This window comes from Rousettus aegyptiacus, unplaced genomic scaffold (assembly GCF_014176215.1).
Source record: "Rousettus aegyptiacus isolate mRouAeg1 unplaced genomic scaffold, mRouAeg1.p scaffold_m13_p_4, whole genome shotgun sequence".
NCBI classification, from domain to species: domain Eukaryota; kingdom Metazoa; phylum Chordata; class Mammalia; order Chiroptera; family Pteropodidae; genus Rousettus; species Rousettus aegyptiacus.
In genome coordinates this window covers 159595930-159605343 of record NW_023416307.1, presented here as the reverse complement: position 1 = coordinate 159605343, position 9414 = coordinate 159595930, and positions in this window count along the sequence as shown.

The window sequence follows — 9414 nt, the reverse complement described above, 5'->3', positions numbered from 1 at the left end:
GACCTTGTACGATGCGAGGCCGACCCTGGTAAAGAACTGTAGTTACAACTTTTCACCCATTGAAGGCCCAAAGCTGTGTGGCAGGGACACTTTTAACGTCGGAGTTTTGTGTTATCTTCCACGATATGTTCGCAAAGTATGATTTTATTCAAAATGACTTTATTTTCAGATTTAAAAAATTAAAATTATCACAAAGTTGTGTGCCCTGCATTAAATGAGGCAGTAATGTTTTTTTCTTCCTCTTTTTAAAATTGTCCCCCATTTTTTTCAATATTTATAGAAAAAGACATAGGCCTAGCTAGGATAGCAATTTAATATTTAATTATTTTGTCACTTGTGTTTCTTTCATTGTGAATGGTGTAGGCCATAAATAGCCTTTTTTTCCCCCATCGAATAAGCATTTATATAGACATTTTAAGTTGATTTTTATAAGTTTTTGTATACATATTATATAGCAATTCTCAGTTGGTTAGGTAACTAGTTTTTTTTTAATGAAGAGCGATATCCTTTCAGATTTTCTATTAATACCATTTATAATGTTTTATACAACACCCATAAACACTGAGTGAAAACCTAGCAGAATAAACCCAAAAAATCCCTGCCAAGAGAAATCATACTTAAGCTACAGAAAACCACAGATTAGGAAAAGGAATCTTGAAAGCTTCCAGACAAAACAATACCTCACCTTTAGGAAAAAAACAATACAAATGACAGCAGATTTCTTATTAGAAACCACAGGAGCCAGAAAGAAGTGACATAATAATTTAGAGAACTGAAAGAGAAGGACTTTCGGCCAAGAATTATATACCCGGTGAAAACATCCTTCACGCCTGGAGGGGAATTAAGGCATTCTTAGGTGGAAGAAAATGCTTTTGCTACTAGCGGACCTGCTATAAAAGAATGGCTAAGGGAAGCTTTTCTCTACAGAACAGGAATGAGAAAATGAGAAGACAGGAAGGAAAACAAAGAATACGGTAAGTAAAATTATCGTAAATACAATAGGATTACTTTGTTCTCTGTGTTTTATAAACTATGTTTGTTTAATGGTTGAAGAAAAACGTAACCGATGTGGTTTTAAATGTATATGGATAAAATATTTGCAGCGAATAAGTATAAACAGAAAGTAGAGGGGCATAAAGCAGGTGAGGTTTCTGTACTTCACTCAGACAGTAAAATTACAACTGTAGATCGTAATAAGTAATGTATGAATAATATAATACCCAGAGCTATCACCAACATTTGTATAGGAAAAAGAACACCATAGGTAAGTCAAAATGGAAATCTAAAAATTGTTCAATTAACCAATAGGATGGCATGAAATAAAGTTCAGGAACAAAAGACACAGAGAAAAAATAGGCAACAACAACGAAAAGGCAGAGATAGCTCTAACGTATCAATAACGTACAATTATGGCAAATGTAAATGGTCTAAACATACCAATTAAAGGACAGAAGATAGCAGAGTAGATTTAAAAACATGACCTAACTACATGTTCTCTACAGAAAATCCAAATATGATATGAGTAGATTGAAAAGTAAAAGGATGTGGTATGACGTACCACGCAAACATGAATGAGGAAAGCAAGAGTGGCCGTTAATATCAGACAAGATAGATTTCAGAGCAAAGGAAAGTACCAGAAAGGGATATCACATAACAACATGTGGTAGTCTGCAAAAGAGACACAGCAGTCTGATGTGTGCCGAGCAACAGAGTTAAGGGAAAGCAGATAAATCCAGGATTATAATCAGAGATTTCAACTTCTCTTTCTCGACAACTGGGAAAAAAAAACTAGACAGGAAATCAGCAAGGATGTAGACAAACTCAGCAAAACCATCAATCAACAGGATCCAAACAACCTTTATCAAACCTTCACTTTAACAGCATAATACACATTCCTTTCAAGTGTCCGCAGAACATATACCATAAACCCTATCTTGGGCTGTATAATAAACCTCGACAAGTGTAAAAGAATTGAACTCATAAAGATCCCTGACAAAAATGAAATCAAAGTAGGAATCCATCACAGAAAGGTCAGGGGGAAACCTCCAGACACACAGAAGCCGAAGAGGGCACTTCCAAACAGTCCGCAGGTCAAAGAGGAAGTTGTAGGGAAATTATTAAATTCCACTGAACTGAATAGAAACTAAAATACAACACATCAAAATTTGTGACAAGTGCTCTAATGCATATATTCGAGACAGAAGAAAAGCCTCAAATCAATAATCGAAGCTCCTACCTCAAGAACCAGGAAGAGAAAAGCAAAATAAACACGAAGCAAGCAGAAAGAAGAAAAAAAGAAAAGAACTTTGCGAAATTGAAAGAGGAAAGGAACAAGGAAAATCAATAGAAGAAAGACCAGGTTCTTCGAAAACATCAAACAAATTAAACTTCTAGACAGAAGACAGAAATGCCACAAAGTGCCAATCTATGGCATGAAAAAGGAGAAATCATTATCCCACTGCAGATATCAAAAGGGCAATGAAAGAATACTCGGAACCAATCTACATACACTTAAACGTGACAACGCAAATAAAAGGACCAGTTCTTCAAGAGCCACAAATCGCCACAATCCACCTGAGGTGAAAGGCTGATTTAATAGTCCTATAAATATTATCGGCATTGAATTCGTAATTTTAAAAGTCCCTCCAGAAATCTCTAGGCCCAGATGGTTTTTCTGACCATCTACCAGACATTTAAGAACAGACACCAGATCTATACAGCACATTCCAGAGAACAGAAGGGGAGGGAGAGCCCCCCACCCCCATTTCGCCGCAGGAAGCTCGTATCCCTTGATACCAAAACCACCCGAAAACAGTCCGAAAAACAAAACCAGACACCAGCGTTCCTCATGGAGATGTATGCGAAACCCCTTAGCCGAATGTTGATGCCAGCATTTAGTAACGTAAAAAAAATATATACGCTCCGACCAAATGGCGTTATTCTGAGGTTACATGGCTGGTTCGCTGTTCGATAATTAAACAGTGAACTCGACCACATTTATAAGCGAAAGAAGAACAATCACATGATTGTGTCAATTCACGCAGAAAATCATTTGGCAAAACTCATTTAAAAACTCCTAGGAACACAAAAATAGAAATTTCCTTGACCTGATAAAAAGCACCTAAAAATAAATTAATAAACCTATAGCTGACATTGTACTTGATGGTGAATGAATGCTTTCCCCCTACGACCAAGGCGAAGACGCGGGTGTTTGCTCTCGGTGCCCCTGTTCGACCCCAGCAGATTCGGTCAGGCAAGAAAAGGGAATAAAAGAATAAAAGGCACACCTATGGGGAAGGGAGAACGAATTTGTGGGTTCAGCAAGGTCGTGGGGTACGCGATCAACATAGAAAACCCAGCTACACACGCTAAGCAAGGAGCACGTGCACACCGAAACTAAAAGTGCGATATTATTTACGATTGTTAAAACGTCGAATTCTTAGGCGTAAACCTAACAAAACACGCACAGGACCTTCACGTGAAGACAACGCGAGGCTAAGAAGAGCGACCGAGCGCCGTCTAAGTAGACGGAGAGGCAGGCCGCGCGGAGACCGCCAGGCTCGGGGCGGAGGCGACCGTGTCCGCCCGGTGACCTGCCGGCCAACGCCGGTCCTGTCGAAATCTCACGAGATCTTTGTAGATATGGACAAAAGTATTTTACAGTGTGTACGAAAAGAGAAATGAACAAAACTGCCGACGAAGACTAAGTAGGAGGAATCGGTTTACCCAATTTCAAGACGTTTTCAAGAAATCAAGATGGTTCGGAATTGGCAGAAGAGACACATAAATGGGACAGAACGAAACCCCCGAGTTTGACTCACCCCAACACAGCCGACGGGTCCCACACGAAGGAGCAAAGGTGACTCGACAGGAGAAAGGTCACCTTTTCGACAAAATCCCTGCCTGAGTCTCCCACTTTTACCACGCCTTCGTCCACGTGGAATACGATGGGTGTTTGTAATAATTATCCTGAAAATCCAGGAGACCATCGAGCAGTCATTTACATTGCCTTTCTTTACAAAATTGTTAACGTCAGTCTGACGCAGCTTCCTTGTAGAAAGAACTATTCATTACTGTTATTTCATTAATTGTCAAAATAACAGGAATCTTGCTGGGCCTGAGTGTATCTCGGTTAATTTGTGCATACGTGGATGAAAGGAGAAATGAGCCCCACAAATTTCAGCTGTTTTAAGACATTTCAGAGGTTTGTTCCCACCCCTCCCCATCTTTCAGGCACGGGAAGGGGATTTTTAACTAAGTGAGCATTTCCACTTTAAATTAACAAGGACGAGAACGAACTCGCCGGTCGGATTCTGCACCAGGTGTGCTGCTCGCCGCCGGAGTTACCTGGTTGTGAGCGAAGGTCTGGGAGGACCGCGGACAGGTGAGCCCGCAAGCTGCAGCGTGCGTGGCGCTGGGGCATCGCGCGCCACGCAGCCCGCACGCCGCGGGGACCACTGATCGGAAAGGGGGGGGGGGGCGCCCCACATCCCGCGAAAGCCAGGCGCGCCGCCAGCAGCAGGGGCTGGGATGCGGCCGGGACCCGCGGGGCCGAGACGGCGCGGGGCACGGGAGGTGGCCGAGGACCCGAAGCGCAGGCCCCTTCTCGCCTCGTGCAGATTCTCGCCTCTGCAGCTCCCCGCACGCCGATCCGCGCGGCGCGGGCGCCCCCACGGCACCCCATCAGCGGGCGGCCCTCGCTCGCCCACAAGTCTGCGCTGAGGCTGCCAGGCACGATCCAGGAGCCAAACCGCACGCACAGGACTGAGCCCAGTGGCTCGCTTGGCTCTGACGTCGCGGGGGGGCTGCATGTCGGCATCAGGCCGGCTCTGCACCTAAAGGGCCCGTTGCCGCGCAGCGCAGAGCAGGCCGGGGGCGCAGCCCCGTCCGCGGGTGGGGTCCACCTGAGGACCCAACGACTTGCCTAAAGAGAGAGCCACTTAAAACAACATGACCAAAATTGCTATGATTGGCTATTTTCTTTCACGGTTCATGAGTTGTAGATTAATTAAAACAGACTTCACAAATTAGTGAGGTTGTCTCACTGCGTCTTTGTATCCTTTGAGAGAGATTGTATCTGATCAAACGGAATCCAGAAATGGATGTCCTCTCTACGATTTCAAATCTTTTGTACCATAAAGACGCTAAGACTAGGATCTTTATCCTTCAGTTAGACTTGTTTATTCTCATTTTCAAGAGCAAAATGCTATGGCAACATAATTCAAGTGGTTTTTGCTTAGAATAATTTTATGGAAATTACTCATTATATATTTAAAGTGAATGTATCTCTTCTCACCAGATCTACTTCATGTATATAAATATTCACAACTCTCATTTACTTAATATTTTAATGTGAAAAATACAAAAACTAACCTAGCCACCTATTTGTATGTGCGCACGTGTGTGTGCGTGTGAGTGTGCACGTGTGTGTGCACATGAGTGTGCACGTGTGCGCGCTCACGTGTGTGGGTGTGCGTGTGCGTGCACATGCGTGAGTGTGCACGTGCGTGAGTGTGCACGTGCGTGAGTGTGTACGTGCGTGAGTGTGCAGCCCCGGTTACCACCCGACGTCTCATGGCCAGCACTAGTAACGCGGGAGAGGAACTGAGGATTCGGCTGAGGGCAGGTGCTCCGTCACGTGCACCTGACGTCAGGTTAAAGGTGAATACAGGCCTGAAACGCTGCGGCGATGGGCGGGGGGGAGGGGACCAGCTTTTGACGCCGCTGAAACCCGGCAGCTCCCGGGCGCGTCCGGACAGGCAGCGCGTCCGCAGACAGTGACGGCGTTTCTGGGACCACAGGAGAAGCCGAGGGGTGTTCCCGGGGACCCAGTGCGGAGACAGGGCTGAGAAAGGCAGCTGGACCGGGGCGGGAAGGGAGGCTGGTGTTTAAAGGGACGCCCCGTCCATGAGGGACGCCCTCCAGCGTCGCCAAGGACGGGCGCCAACTCTGCACCTCCGCAGGTGCCTATGAAGTCCCCGAGGCCACCACGCAGCAGCATCTGGACGCATGGAGAAATGCTCGCCCCCCGCAAGCCACTGGGGAGCATCCGCATGCCGAGCTGGTTCCGGCGGCGGCCCTGGGAGGGGGGCGGACGGGGCTGTCCCCACCTCTCTGGCCCGTCCCGGACGCTGACGGGGCACACGGGGTGACGGGCTGTCCCCACCACTCATCCCGTCCCAGAGGACTCAGCTGCGGCTGGTCTGCAGGGGTCAGGGTCGCAGGTAAAGCCTCGCCGGGCGGGGCTGCCCGGAGGGACCGGAGCTGGGCCCAGGGAGCCGCCCTCCCGCCCTGTTCCCAGCACCAGTCGCTGCAGTGGGACCCGCGGGGGTCTGACACCCCATCCTGCAGGGCACAGGACAGCAGCGCAGGCTGTGACCACGGGGGCCTGTCCCCAACACCTGTCCCCACCTGACTGACTCGACCTTCCAGAGAAATTATGTTGTCTCAAGTACACATCTTCCCTTTGGAAGAAGATCCGAATGTGTTCATGTAAGATCAGAAATTGAGATCCTTTTTCTACTAATCTGATTAATGCTCTGTTTCTAAAGTGCAGGTGACCCGTGCTTGGTTTTTGAACGTGGGGGTCTTGTGCCTCCTGCTTTCCTCCTTTTTGTTGGTTTCATCTTAAAAAAAAACAAAGTTACCGCGATGGAAGCTCCGTGAAGTTGGGAGCCTCACCCTGCTGTGCCCCCAGGACCAAGAATACGCCGTTTGCGCAAGGCCCGGCCGTAGTGGAGATGGTCGTCTTCAGCTCAGTCTGAGTGATATTTCATGCTCTTTTGTGAAGATCTGAATCTGATTGTCTAATCAATTGTTTGTAAAAAAAATATGCATAAATTAATTGAATTAGGCAATCCTGGTGGTCTTTCCAAGATTAAATAACAAACAAAAATTACTATAATCATGTTCAATTAGAGGTCCATTTATGTAACAACAGCACATTAACATGTTCGTGTGGATTGTATGAGCGATGCTGAAAGTCGGCTAAATGGGGAAGCGAAAGATGGTGTTCGCTGGCTGCACTGGTCCTTCACTGTCTCAAACACACGCTAACGCCAGGCAGTCGTTTAGATTTTATGACAAGATGCAATAACCAGCCACCTGTGAAGTTTAAAACACATTCTTCCAAATTAAATTTCTTTCTAGCAAGCCGTATTGTGAACATTTTCTTCATCGCAGGATCGCACTGGCCATGGGTGTCCTGTGTCAGGCGTGATGAAGAGAATATGTTTAGGATGGAGTTGTACAAGGGAGCCCGGATCCCAAAGGCAGCACTTATGCCAAACAATTATGAAGCAGACAGAAAACTCGGAATCGTTAACATCTCCACTGGGGTCAGAGATCACTAGGAGAGAGAGGTACAATTAAAAACATCAATCAGAATTAGCCTAATCGCACATATAATCATCAAGCAAGGAATTTCTATTGGGTGGAAACATTTCAGGTGAAATTGATGTTTAATCAGATTAACAAATCATTAATTTTGCTGCCTTAATTCGAGGCACACTCGGGATTTACTCTGGTTACAGATGTTATGGCTGCAGAGGGTTTATGATAAAGTAACAGTCACAGCGACCACAAACGCTCTCCTGCCCATCTTCCTCCTCAGAAGCAAAGTCTTCCGTTTCCGATTCGGGTTTCCGTAGGGCTGCCTCTCCCACGGGTGGGCAGATTACTTTCTTTCTACCTGCTGTCTGAGAAGGTCCTGCTTTCCTCCTCTCCTCTGTCCCTCACCCCTTCGCACTCCCTTCTCAGGCCTCCCAAGTCTACTCGCCAGTCCCCTGCCCTTTAGCATCCGGAAGAGCTAAGGAGTGATCTGATACTCTCTGCATAGTAGTGAAATCGTATTCTTCTCTCAGGATACTTTTGGGAGTTTCTCTTTATTGCTGGTGATCTGAAATTTCAAAACAATATATTTGCCTTCTTTTTATTTTGCTGGATACACCGGATTTGAATGAGAAGGTTTATTTCTATCTTCATCTCTGAAAAAAATTATCTTCTATTATTCCTTTTATCATTTCCTTTATTTCTTCTTTTCTCTCTGAGATACTAAACCTTCTGAGCTTGTTTACTTTTTTATATTTTTTGTTTCCTTCCTTATGAGAATTATTCAACTTTAATAGTCCCACTATTAATTTTGACAATTATCTTTTTATTTCCTAAAAGACCTTTATTTTGGTTTTAAGTTTTTATAGCAATTCCTTTTTACTGTTATTATGTGTTTTAAATCCTTTCATATAAATTATAACTTCTAAAATTATTTGTTTTCTGTAAGTTATGTCTGTTTCCTTTGGAACACGCTGGCCTGTCTTTCTCGTCTCACTCTTGTCGCTGCTTTTAGTGATCTTCAGGTGCCACTTCATACTTTGAAAGGACAGTGATACTGGTCACAGATTCCCCCAAATGCTTAAGGAAAGGTAAGAACCAGCGTTCTCATGAAAGACCTTAGTTCCGCCTAAAGAGATAATGCAGCTCTTTCAGAAGAGTCATTTGATTTGGGGATATTGCTTCCTTCACTGGAAATAACTTGGTTTTTACTTTCTCTGCTGCTTTGGAATAGAAAATTTCACCCAGCTGTGGAATTCATCCATACAGAATCCTTCAGTGAATTTCTGCCCCCATTTCTTCTCAAAACTTTCAGTACCTGCTCAGTCTAAGTCAGAGGCCGGCGGGGGCTCTGCCAGGCGGATTCACCTGCTTCTCATACGAGTGCTTTTTCTACCCACTCCATACATTTATCAACACCTAGAAATTTGTGAAAAGTTTTTGTACATTTTTTTTCTTCACATGTCTACACATATTTGTATTAATAGTTTTCTTTTATCGGGCTCTCAGTAGTACGCCTACTTCACTGTATTGAACTCCGAAGTTGGGAGTATGATTTTTAAAATAAATTCTGTAGAACAGTCTACAAATCTAAGAATTCTCATCTAACATCGCTACTATTTACTTGTATAATTTGGTTATCCTTATGTTTTCTAAGCAGCATTTTCGGACACTTAGCCGTGCAGGGTCAAGAACGAGTTTTATGAATGATGACGGACCTGAGTCTCCCCATGCGCATCGGCCGTGGAGTGTGCATGAGGGCGCTGCCGCCCCTGCGGGTGGAAGGCGGGTGCGCTGCGGGCCATCCCGCCCACTGGGACCCACCGGAAGAGCAGCACACACTTATTCTCTCGGTTTCCACGATTCCGCGTGAGCCATCGAGGCCTTTCGCTCAGAGTCTCCTGTAGAAACCAAAGCGTCAGCACGTCCGCGACCTCGTCTGAGGCTGGGCGGCCTCCTTGATGCATATGCAGGTCCTCGTCCCTGTGGCCCCTGTTTCGGGGTGGGCCGTTGGCTGGGAGGCTCCGAGCATCTGACGGGGGTCCCCACAGCTCCGCGCCCTGTGCCCCTTCACGGCACGGACGC